Here is a 13,204-nt window from a genome sequence, read left to right as displayed (position 1 = left end):
AATTTTTAGGAACTTTTGCTTTCTGTTTCATAAATCTATTACAAAATATAATATACTTGAGAGACTAAAACTATTAGTTGAAGAGCCAGTCACAGAAATATGTAAATAGGAAAGAACCTTCTTTGTTTAGCAAAATAGTTCAGAAAAATCAATCGCCCAGAGGCTTGGCCTGGAAAGACCAGGTTTGAGCCAAAAGATGACAATAACTCAAGTGTTTTATATAATAAAGTAAGAGGAGTTCTGGGTTTCCCAAGCCAGTGCTTTAGAGAGGTGTAAAGGAACCAGGGAAGGAGGGAAGGAGAGAAAAGATTGAGAAGACTTGTTCCCTACTTAGAATACGACTACTGAGAAATTCCTGAAGGTGGATATGGTTGAGGACTTTTAAAATTAGAAAGTCTAATTTTTCAATTTTATGTTACATGCATAGTAATGCAACCCTCCCCTGACTCTGCCTTATTACTGTAAACAAGCAGTTCTCAAAGTGTGATCCTCTGACCAGCAGCCCCAGCATTATGCAGGACCTTGTTAGAAATGCCAGTTCTCAGGAGAACCAGAAATTCTGGGGATGGGGCTCAGAAATCTGGGTTCAGCAAGCCCACCAGAGGATTATAATGTGTGCTCAAGTTTGAGAATGTCTGCCCTAAACTTAGCAGAATTCTGCTATTTCCTCAGCCTTGTGTGGTACTTCAGGAAATGAAGAAACTGGGTCACAGTCCAGCAGAGGTGTCATAAACAAGAAGTGAGATGCAAAGCAAAGGAAAAGGAATTCACCCAGGATCAGGGAATGAGTCAACAGCAATGAAGTGTTCAAGTCAATGATACTTGTTACTCCCCAGAAACTCCAAAGATACTGTGAGACACTGAGTTTACCAGATTCTGTGATAGGGATTTAAGTTTATAAATCTTAAATGATGGCTTGACTAATGATATTACTATAGCATGAAGATGTGGGGAGTAATACATAACACCTGATAGACATTTAGGAAATTCTCTATTTGAAGAACTTTTTAGACTATTTATAAATAAAAACAATTCTCAAGTTCCTTTTAATTTCATTGAAAAACCACCTAACCCACTGGAAAACAATTTTCTACAGGAATTGTTTTTGAACTTAGGTATCACTTTGTGAGTAGAAGTAATTCACACACGGGTAGGTAGCTTCTGGTGCTTGGTTTAAATTTAATATAACTTAAAAGTTATAGAATTATCAGTCTTTTTTTAATGTATTGACAATGATGTGTTCTTAAACAGCCCAAAATGGGAGTTATAATTTGGGGAGTGTACAAATCCCAATTGTGGGCTAGGGAACCTACTGAGAGGTTTGTTTGTGGGGACCATTTCCAAATTGGGGATAGACAGTCAAAACCCGTGGTGGGATATGCTCTATTGCACAGACAGACACTTACTGCATTTACTCAAGGACTTATTTTATGTTTATCAACCTTCATACTTTGCTCTCCCGTCTCTTGGCTCTACTCTTAGATAGACAGACACTTACTATGCTAGTCAGAATCCATACTGTCTTCTTTTCATAAATGCCCCTTGATTTTCATCTGGAGAATCAAATGATAGAAAATACAACTCGAACTGACCCCTGCTCCCCATCTCAATCCATGATCTCTGGAACAGCTAGACTCCACCCCACTTTACTTTCCCTTACTGCCCCCTACACACCCAATCACTGCCAGGGTAGGTTCATGACTTGGGTCTAGAGAGTAAGACCATCCTATTTGTCAGTGACAGTGTCTGTCTCAGATAGACTATCTCCTTACAGTGCCAAGATGGCAACCATGAGTTCTAGGCATTATACTCACAGCTTCGAATTAGCGTAAAAAAATCTTTATTCCCCCAAATAGTTAAAATAAAACCCTAGACGTGACTACACTATTCCAAATTGGGGATAGAGAGAATTTGGAAGCCAGAGTTGTTCTTCAGTGGGCCACTGTATTCCTTCTGACCCTTTCTTACCTCTATTAACACTTAAAAATAGGTCTAACCTAATTTGGTGCTTTCCATCCCAGTGGTCCACTGAAGAACAACTGTGGCTTACTGCACTTCACCCATACCTGAAGTTAGAACTCTCATAGCACATTTTAGTTTTGTGATTAAAAAAAAAAAAATCCTGGGTTTCCCTGGTGGTGCAGTGGTTGAGAGTCTGCCTGCCAATGCAGGGGACACAGGTTCGTGCCCCGGTCCGGGAAGATCCCACATGCCGCAAAGTGGCTGGGTCCGTAAGCCATGGCCGCTGAGCCTGCGCGTCCGGAGCCTGTGCTCCACAACGGGAGAGGCCACAACAGTGAGAGGCCCTCATACGGAAAAAAAAAAAAAAAAAAAAAAATCCTTATTGCTTAAGCCAGTTCAAGTTGCATCTTCTAGGATATTCTTCCAATATAAAAGAAACCTACCCAACATGTGACTGAGAAAGTAGCAGCAAAACCATTGACAGGTTGATTAGGGATTGTGTTTGCTCGTTAGGGATTCTATTTGCTCGTTAGGGATTCTTGAATACAAATTCCACACCATTGGAGTGAAACAACTCTGAAGCACTTCTATTCCATCTCCCTGACATCCCCAACAGGATTTAGCCCCAGTCAATGACAGTATCTGGTTCTTTAATTCATCCTTTTTTGGCTTATTTCCCTTTCATATCTCACTTTCCTAATTCCTACTTTCCTACCATTGCTCCCGAAATCACCTCCAAAATGAACTTCTTACTCTTAAATCCTTGCCCTGAGTCTGATTCTGTTATTATGTGGGTGACCAAAGTATTTAATGAAGGTATATAGAATCAGAAAAAGTAACAGGAGGCATAACAGGAGACACAACAACAAAGTTTATGGTAAAAAAAAAGCCTGAAAACAATATAATTTAAGTTGGAAAGTTCAGAAGCTAGTCCACACACAGAAAAAGCTATGTCTTTAAAAAAAAAAAAACCTACTTAAAAGAGCTTCAATGAGCAGACACCCAAATACACAACCACTCACATTTTAATAAATTATTTTCTAATCCTAAGGATCAATAGGACTGCATTTTTCCCTCTCCAACAAACTTGTTTGGATATTGTATTCTTCCGTAGTTCTGAAATTTGGTCTCTGTAGATAATAAACACTCAATTAAAGAAACTGATAAAGGCAGCTTCTATTTTTGCAAAACTATCCAGTAATGTTATCTGTAGTAGAAGGATATACTTTTATCCAGGAGATAATAATGGAAGAGTTTCAATAAACTTAGGCAAACGTTACTATCAAGAATCTTGAAAGAAACTCTCAGGAAACCTCAGCTTGAAGTTTAATAGCTTGTGAACCATATGTCTTTCCAGTAACCAGTTTTGCTGGTAATTTTCTGCTATAGGACTGAAAAGAGCAGGACATGCTGAATTCCCAATTTTTAGGAAGTTGGTGAGAAAATCCAAGAGGAGTAAAAAAGCTCCAATGTATCTATGCTTAAAGTAAGCAGAGATTTGAATACCTGTCCTCAGGAATAATAGGCTAAATCCTGGATGGGAAACATTCACCAAGGGATAATAACAGCAACAGCTAAAAAAACTAAACAAAACAAACAAACAAAAAATCCCATCAAACAGTAACATACTGCCTAAAGGAAAAGATAATCTTTACTGGGCAACAGGACATTAACTGAAAATATGCTCCTCTACCCTGCCCCCTGAAAGTTGGTTAATATTTTACTGTAATTTCAAAATAAGAACATATACCATATCTTTTGCCTCCTACAAAAAATAAACCTAGTAATAAAATCTAATTTCAACAGCCAATGACTATTATACTTTCCACTTTGTAATTCCATTACATTTTTTTACTATCTGCTCTCTCTTTAAGTTGGCATGTTGATTTAAAATTCAATGAAAATCTCATTAAAAAATATACTTGGAGGCAATCCAGAGAGGGGGAAGGAAAGAATGACCTGTGGGTGGTCTAGAATACACTGGATATGATGCTGATGTGGACTTAATCTTTCTGAACACAGCTGCCCCTGATCTGTAGTTTATGTACCCCATTATTCCTGGGACTTGGATGACACATCTGTCCCCTAAAAGAGAAGGGAAAATCTTAAGATCACAGGGTCTACATGACCATCTCCTTCAGTGACCAGCAATAAAGTCCCAACACTTGACATAGTGATTGGCCCCCACCCTGGGATGATCCTAATCAAGGTTCCAAGCTGAAATCCTGCTCCCTTACAGTGCCTGCATTGAAAACACAGTGTACGTCTAAAAAGGTTGATTGGTTGGATCAGCCTCATTACATACCATGCGATATGTGTACACATGATACAAAAGATGAAAGAACTCCAATCTAAGTTGGAAATAAATACACAGAGGGACACATTTCACTTAATTCATACTGTCGTGGGAAAGTAAAAGGTAACTATTTCTCTTTTTCACTTTCATAAAGTATATTGTAGCACTGCTATTAACTCAATGCAACACACACACACACACCTGGAAGATTTTAATCCAAAACTAAATCCTTTAAGGGGATGAAGAGATTGTATTGAAGTATAGAGAAAAAAAATTTAAGTTTGTTCAAAAGAAATTATAGAACAATCACAAACTATTATAAATTAGCTCTCTTTTAAAGGACATGAGGCATAAGAAGTTATAGGTGGTCTAATGCATTTCCTCATGATTGAATTTATACTCTTAAAGACTGGGTAATTTATACTCAGGGAGTGTACTTGATCTTTTATTCAAAAGAGATTGGAATTTTTTTCCCATCATAGAAATGGAGAAAATGAGTCAGAAAACATGGTGTTCCCAAGACCATTATCTATCAGGGAGGAATTCATTAAAGTTCTTAACCCAACTATGGTGCAATGTATAAATGGGAAGGTTTTAGGAATTTTTAACACAGATTTTGGTGTAAGAAATTGATGTATTTTTTTCAGAATAACTAAGTTATCTGGCCAAGACAAGATCCAAATTCATTCTGGAGATGCTGAAAACTAACTTAAAACATTTTTTTAATGTCAAACGCATCTTAGTGTTTAGCATAGTTAGTTCAACAAATCTCTAAATTCTCCAAGAATTGGAACCTTATACGATTATAGGCATTTCACTGAAATGCTACCACATAATGCTGATTTCTATTTAGCACACAAATTTTGGAACAGTGGAAGTAAGTCATGTGGCAAACAACTGCTTGAGAAGGTCACCATCTTTTAAGTTACTTTAGGGTCCCTATGGGAGAGATCTGTGTGAAAATAGTTCCACAAAATTTATCTTGTTTTACTTATACGACTCATTGTGATGCATCATGTTTCTTTTTTAACAGGTTTATCAAAATGCTCAGAGATATTCTTGATAAGTTATAGTCTCAGGTTTCCTTCGTTTGTATGCTTTCCCTCCCCTCCCCCACTACAACTTAAATATTTTCCATTTTCCCTGTTTTCATGGTGTGCTTAGTTCTTACTTAATATTTTAATATAAAGTACCTCGTACCCTCTTGGAACAAATACAAAGTAGTCTATTGCTATTGATAAAGTCATCGATTATCTCTTAGTTGTCATATTATGGACATATTTCATACCTTGTTGTTTCTGAAGCATTTTTCTCTTATTCTGTAGCTCTCCTCTCTTAGTTTTACTCTTAACTCTCTAGTTGTTCATCTCCAGTCTCCTTAAACAACTAATTTTTCCTACTACTTTACTGATATTTCCCAGTGTTCTGACTTTAGCCTTCTTTTCTTCTTACTCTGTAGGCTGTAGGTAATGTCATAACATCCTACCCATGCTGTTGGTAACTATTCTCCCACTTTATAAATGAAGAAAGAGATACACAGAGAAATTTTAAAAATTCCCCAGGGTCACATATTCAATAACAATCAGAGCTTATATTTTAACAATATTTACATTCCTTCTGCCATACCACATATGTCCCCAGGATAGGCTGGGTAACAAAACCCACAATATATCTGTGACTTTGACAATGTTTGTTTTTTGTTTTTGTTGTATGTTACTACCTTTAGTGAAGACCTCTACTTTACATTGCTGCTTTCTAGGACCCCAGCTGACAGAGGCTTTACCATCTGCAAGGTTGTTGGTTTTAGTGGTAGCGAAAGGAAAATTGAGGAGTTGAGCACCGGTAATTAAAAATTGAGATGGAGTTGTGAAACACACCTCACATTTGCTCACATATCCTTGGCTGAAACAACTCATATGGCCGTGATTCCAGAGGATGAAAGTTTCAGAGAGCCAGGTAATTATGAGTAGAAGTAATGTCTACCACAGTTTCCCTATAAGGTAGAATACTCATCATATATTTGATAACTACAGTGGGATGTTTTTGACTACATTCCAATTACTTCTTTCTCAATAGCACCACAGTTATTAGTGGGGTAAGATTTCCTCTCCCATATTTCGTGTGGTCTTACAGGATAGATACAAAAGTAAACAGACCCTCCCGGTTACCCTAGTATAACAGGCAGCCAGACGCAGAACCTAAGCTAAGTTATTCAGGTTATCTGCCACAGGACTTGAGGCCTGTGGATTGATACAAAAACAGGAGGAAGGATGAAAATATTCATTCTGACAGAGCAAACTGACCCAACCATTGTTGCTAGAATGATCATTGGTCTGGTTCACTTTCTAGAGCCCTCTAGAAATCTGTTCCTAATTCTAAGCAAGTCCCACCTGTTTATTCTGTGAACTCCCACATAGCCATTTCAGTATGTTTCTTTGCATAAGGTAGTTATATTCTGTTGCTTAAAACAAAGGAACCCAAACCTATACACACTACTTATTAATATTCTGAAGATACACAGGGATGTAATTAGGATATCCAAATGTGAAGTTGTAGGATGTATGTGTCTTTATATAAAATTTATAGAATAAGATTCAGAAATAAACTAACAACAGTGTTGACATTAATTTACATAACTTTTTAAATAATGCAGTAAAAGGTTTCAAGAAACCATAAGAAAGCCAATAAGAGCCTCCTAAAGCAGTATGATGATGCCTTTGCTATGGGATGCTTCAACTCAGATTGCTTATTAGCACCTAGGTTAGAATTGGCTTGGTGATAATAAGATAAGCACTTCACTAATATGATTCTGAATGAGCAATTTTCATATTAATGGCTTTTCCACTGTATTAATGAAAACACAATTTGCCACCATAATGGGGACATCACTTAAATTAGATCAAAATTGCTAACATGAACAGTGATGTTAATAAAGCAAAGCTGTTGTATGTGCTAATGGTTCTTCTATTGTATTAACAATGTTCTTATATCCCAAAATTGGTATTACATTTGAAAAAACTGTGTCATTTTATTGACTCCTTGATAATGTCACTTACTGTATGTGCAAGCCACTGCCATCACATTAACTTTGCATAGATCTGCCAGTAACTGAGCAGAAAGTCAGAAAAAATGGAAAATTCTACACACTGGAACAAAAAAGCGGTATTCTATCAGCTTCCTTAATCTGGAACTAGGTTAAGGAAGAGAAAACACTATAAGAAAATGAAAAATTTAAACATGAGTCATTTATATAATGACATTTATTTCTGTTTTAGTTTACTAGGGCTGCTGTAACAAAGTGCCACAGACTGGGTAGCTAAACAACAGAAATTTATTTTCTCACAGGCCTGGAAGCTAGAAGTTTGAGATCAAAGTGTCAGCAGAGTTGGTTCTTTCTGACAGCCATAAGGGAAGGATCTGTTCCAAGACTCTCTCCTTGGCTTAGAGATGGCCATCTTCTCCCTGTGTCTTCACTTACTCTTCCCTGTATGCGTCTATGTGTCCAAATCTCCTCTTCTTTTAATGACGTTAGACATATTGGATTAAGGCCTACCCTAATGACCTTATTTTAATCTAATTACTTCTGTAAATACACTATGTCATATGGTCATATTCTGAGGTATTAGGATTTACAGTTTCAACATAGGAATTTTGTGAAGAGGGACACAATTCAGTATATAACTTCCCTAAGTTTTAATTTTCCAGGCATTTACAAAAATGTATGTATGAAACATTTAAGTTTAGCACAGATAATATTACCAGGTTACTTATAATTATTTAAGGTGTTCTGATTTATACTGCATATAAACATCCCCCAAACTGAGCTTGAACATGAAATCAGGTAACTGTGGTGAAGTATTTAGCTCACTACTCACATAGCAAAAGAAAACTGAAGGTTACTATCAATAGTAGTAATAACAGCTGTACTATGTGTGTGTACAGGAAAGGAAACCCAAAAAGAGGAAACATTTCAATGATAGGTGGTATCATCTCATTTAGTTTTATAGATATTTCTGTTCCCTGGAATGTAAATTCTTACTGGGTTAAATTCAACAACAACAAAACAAATAAACAAAAAGCCCCAAGCAAAAAACTCCTAATATTATTAAGAATAACATTCATTCAATTAGACAAATATTTAATGGGCATTTAGTATGTGCCTGACACTGTTCTCAATAATGGGCAAAAGGAGTCAGTAAAAGTCCACACAGTAAGATCTTTTAAATACTTTAAATATATGCTGGTATTTCTTCATATTGTTAGGATTAAAAAGAATCACCACAGAACTATTTAATTTTAAATATGTTGCCAGTCTTGGTTTGAAACTAAGACTCAGTTTGAAAGTAATTCATAAGACTTAATTGCTATTTAGCTAAAGAGAACACGTCTTACATATTCTGACTTATTTTATTCCATTCTATTCTAATAAACTTTGAGCTATCTGAGAAATCTCAATATGCTGGTGTTTAATATTTGAAGTCTTGTCAATGAAGGCAAAATAACCTATTTTTTTGCTTCAGAATAAGTGGCTGAATAACTATCTCTTCTGAACACCTCTTTACCTAAAGCTTTGAAAGATGAAATCAATAATTAAGTCTTTAAAACAATTTGTTTTAGCTCTTTCCCTTCCAACATTTTATCTGTCCTGATGAAAGTAAAAAATGAAATGGCTTTTAACATTATTTCTTTCATTTCTAATTCTTTTCTATTTTATACAATCTGGGGATATTACCAAATAATTTAAAACGGCACAAAAACAACACCAGGATGAAGAAAGGAGAACTTAAGTTAATTTATAAACTGAAAAATCAGAACAATCATAATAATCTTATAATATAGATTTTCAGTTGATTTTAAGCTATATTTTTATGCAAATCAGTAGCCAATATACATCTTTTTAGTAATGTAATTGATATTTTACAAAGTTTTTACCATTAATACCTGTGGAGAATTAGTATAGTGCTTTCCTAGTTCACAGGAAAGATCTTGGTTATTGACTGGACTCAGTAACTTATATCAACCTATATAAAACACTTGTAATTTGAGAAAACTGGATGCAAGCTGTTTACTTGTGAAATGATATAACGTAACATAATCCTCAAAGCATGTACTTGAATATAGTGCATATGTATTTGCATAGTAATGAATCCACAAAATAAAGTATAAGGAATTAAGTGAAAGCTAAAAATGAAATAAGATGTTGCCAAAAAGAAAACCTGTGGTTGCATCACATTAAATTTAAATAGAAACTCTTCCTTTGAAACTCATTCTAAATGCATTTTTGTACTTAAAAAAAAAGTATTTAGAGAAAATATTTTCTAATCAGGGTGTGACAAAAAGTATTATATTGCACATTATATTCCTGACTGGAATAAGAATTAATAGATGTCTTAACTAATAATATTTTTCATTAATAAAGTCCTTCCTTTCATAAAGGATTTTCATATGTAAAATGAAACAAAAGAAAAGAAATACATCTACAGAACATTCATTATACTCTAGTATCTGCCTTGGCTTTTTACATGCATTATCTCATTTAATTTTCATATCTCTGTAAGACAAAAACAATCCTCAGTTTCTAGATCAGAAAATCAGGCACAGAGAGATTAAATCACTTTCTCAAAGTCACACAACTAGTAAGTGAAAGTATAGCGGGTTTAATCTTGGCAGCCTCAGTCCAGAGCTGGAGCCCCAAACCATTAAACCATGTTGTCTCTATGCTGTACTCATGTACTACCTCTATTGATCCTCGGGAAAAGCCTGTAACATTGTTATGAGTTAATATTACAGTAAACTCTTGCAGATAATTTTTGAATCTTTTCCATGTCACACAGTAAACAGTAGCGCCCACTTTGGTACCAAACCTTGTTGGTCTAGATTCTTGACAAAGTAGCCTATCTAGTCAGCATGATTCTTTCCTTATGCTCAGGGTTCAATGTACAGATATTTCCCTAAAATGTTTCATATACTCCAGGTCCTAAGCTTTGAGATCTATATTACAGAGTGATCTACACAGAATATCATTTCAAATCTCCAGAATCACTTCAAGGCACCTCAAATTTTACGTGGACATATAAACAAAGGGATGCTTTGTACTATCTTATAACACCAAACACTGAATGGGACACTGTAAGATCATTTTCTTTGTACCTATACAAGTCTTTGTTCCCTACCCCCAGGCCTTTCAGAAATACATGTCAACAAAGCTTGAACAGAACCTGAGAAGTAAAAGTGATGTATCAAAATAGGGGGCACAATCAAGTTGGTGGAGTGAGAGGACACGGAACTCAACTCCCTCCAGGAGCACATCAAAAATACATCTACATGTGGAGCAATTCTCACTGAAAACTAACTGGAGACTGGCAGAAAGAGTCTTCTACAACCAAGGCTGTAAGAAATACCCACATGGAATTGGTGTCAAGGGAAAAGAAGCCATCAAGTCAAGACCTGTGCCCCTGAGATGGAACTCAGGAGGGGGATTACATAGGCAGAGATCTGCCCTGGTGAGTGAGTGGTTTGAGCCACATATTGGGCTCTCCAGTGCTGGAATCTAACACCAAGAAGATAAAGTCCCCTTGGCTAGTTGGAGGGCTGGTGAGATTAATAGGAAGGCTGTGGGAAGCCTGGACTCTGCCCATGAGGAACACAGGCATGCTTCGTTACTCCCGACGCAAGGTACAGAGGGTGAATTGAAACTGCACAGGACATTGGCCAGTTTCCTGCAACTGCCCAGGCACCTCAGCCTGAGCTGAGTGCCCGCTTTGGTCCCACTTGCTTCACCATGCAGGTCCACACAGGGCAAGGGCTACAGGGGCCAAGGGGAGAGGCTCCATCGTGAGGGACAATGCAACTCAGGCTTGAAGTGGCATCTCAGCTGGTGGGAGGGCAGCCATTACTGATGCTTACTGAGGCAGCTATCAGAAATGGTCCTGGGCCCTGACAGCAGCCAGGGCCACCAAAACCCACGCTCAAACCCATGCCAAACACCTGCACCAGCCCCTTTTGCTCCAGCACTGCTCCTCTCTAGGGTGAGGGTGCCAGTGCTAGGAGGGGAGAGACCACACACTTAAAGGGAATGGAGCCAGCCTAGACCCACCCTCAGGGCTTCTGCTCCAGCAACTTACTACCTACCCCTATCCCCAATAGGGTGGTGCTGGCTATTGAGCAGAGGAAAAGCCTTGGCTCATACCTGGCTCTAGCTCTAGCCACTCCATCTCCAGCCCTACCTCCTAGCCAGGTGATAGCACCCTAGGGAAAGACATGACTCATGCTCATGTCAGATCCATGTCTCCCACCAAAGCCACTGGGCACATGCAGACTGTATAGGGATATTCCCACATAAGAACAACCCTTCAAGACTGCAGTAGGTGACTTTTTCACCTAATTTGATAGAGACAGAGAAAGTTAAGCAAAATAAGACAGGGAATTTGTTTCAATTGGAAGAAGAAGAAAAAACTGCTGGAAAAACAACTAATGAAACAGAAATAAATAATTCACCAGAGAAAGAGTTCAAAGCATTGTAAATAAGAATGCTAACTAAATTAGGGAAAAGAATAAATGAACACAGTGAGAATTTAAACAAAGAACTAGAACTAGAGATAAATATAAAAAGAACCAGTCAGAACTGAAAATACAATAACTGAAATGAAAGACATACTAGAAGGGATTAACATAGATTAGGTGATACAGAAGACCTCATACATGATCTAGAATATAGAATATTGGACCCAGACAGAGCAGCATAAAGAAAAACAGATTTTAAAAAAAGAGAAGCGTTTAAGGGACCTCTAGGACAACATCAAGCATACTAAAATTCACATTACATGGCTCCCAGAAGGAGAAGAGAGAAAGAGGTCAAAAATGTTTGATGAAATTATGGCTGAAAACCTCCCAAACCTGAGGAAGGAAAACAAGATATCCAGGTACAGGAAGCACAGAGGGTCCCAAACAAGATGAACCCAAACAAACCCACATCAAGACATAATTATAATTAAAATGGCAAGTATTAAAGAGGGAATTCTAAAGGCAGCAAGAGAACCACAAAGAGCCATGTACAAGGGAACCCCATAAAATTATAAACTGATTTTTCTGCAGAAACTTTGCAGGCCAGAAGGGAGTGGCATCACATATATTATGTGTTGAAAGGGAAAAAACATACAACCTTGGATACTCTACCCAGCAAGACTATGACTTAGAATACAAGGAGAGATAAAGAACTTTTCAGGAAAGCAAAAATTTAAAATATTCATCAATACTGAACCAACTCTAAAAGAAATGTTAAAGGATTTTCTATAAGTGAAAAAGTCTGTAATAAAAGGTAAGTACCTATAGGAAAGGAATAAATCCCACTAGTAAAGGCAAATACACAGTAAAGGCTAGGACAACCACTTAAATAGGCTAGTATGAAGATTAAAAGACAAAAAAAAAAAAACCCATAAAATCAACTATAACTAAAATAATCACTAAAGAGATAAACATGAAATTGTAAAATATGACATCAAAAACACAAAATGTGGGGGAAGGGGTAAACAGATCTTTTAGAACGTGCTTAAACTTAAATGATTATTCAGCTTAAATCAAGTAGCTATAGTCATATGTCAACATATACTAACCCCATGGTAACCACAAATCAAAATGCCACAATAGTGACACAAAAACTAGAGAGAAAGGAACACAAGCATACCAATAAAGAAAATCATCAAACCAGAAGAAATTAAAAGAAGAAAATACCAGATAAGAACTAGAAAAACAACCAGAAAACAAGTAACAAAATGGCAATAGGTACATACCTATCAATAATTATTTTAAATGCCAATGGACTAAATGCTCCAATCAAAAGACATAGGGTGGCTGATTGGATTAAAAAAATGCTCCAATCAAAAGACATAGGGTGGCTGATTGGATTAAAAAAAAAAAAGACCCATTTAAATGGTGCTTGCAAGAGAC

The 13,204-nt window shown here is 36.7% G+C and overlaps 1 long non-coding RNA gene across 1 annotated transcript in view; it reads left to right on the top strand.

The window, feature by feature from the left end:
• LOC113608254 (uncharacterized) overlaps positions 1 to 11,742 on the top strand; it is a 264,075-nt gene extending 252,333 nt beyond the window's left edge. The window contains exon 3 of the long non-coding RNA XR_003428278.1: positions 10,438 to 11,742. This is a non-coding gene — a long non-coding RNA (uncharacterized LOC113608254). The remainder of the gene's footprint in view (positions 1 to 10,437) is intronic.
• Positions 11,743 to 13,204: the final 1,462 nt, after the last annotated feature.

This window comes from Aethalodelphis obliquidens, unplaced genomic scaffold, assembly GCF_003676395.1.
Source record: "Aethalodelphis obliquidens isolate GAN/ISIS:26980383/991018 unplaced genomic scaffold, ASM367639v1 scaffold52, whole genome shotgun sequence".
In the NCBI taxonomy this organism is placed as follows: domain Eukaryota; kingdom Metazoa; phylum Chordata; class Mammalia; order Artiodactyla; family Delphinidae; genus Aethalodelphis; species Aethalodelphis obliquidens.
The sequence above is the reverse complement of the archived record's forward strand: the minus strand, read 5'-3'. Positions and strand labels throughout refer to the sequence as shown.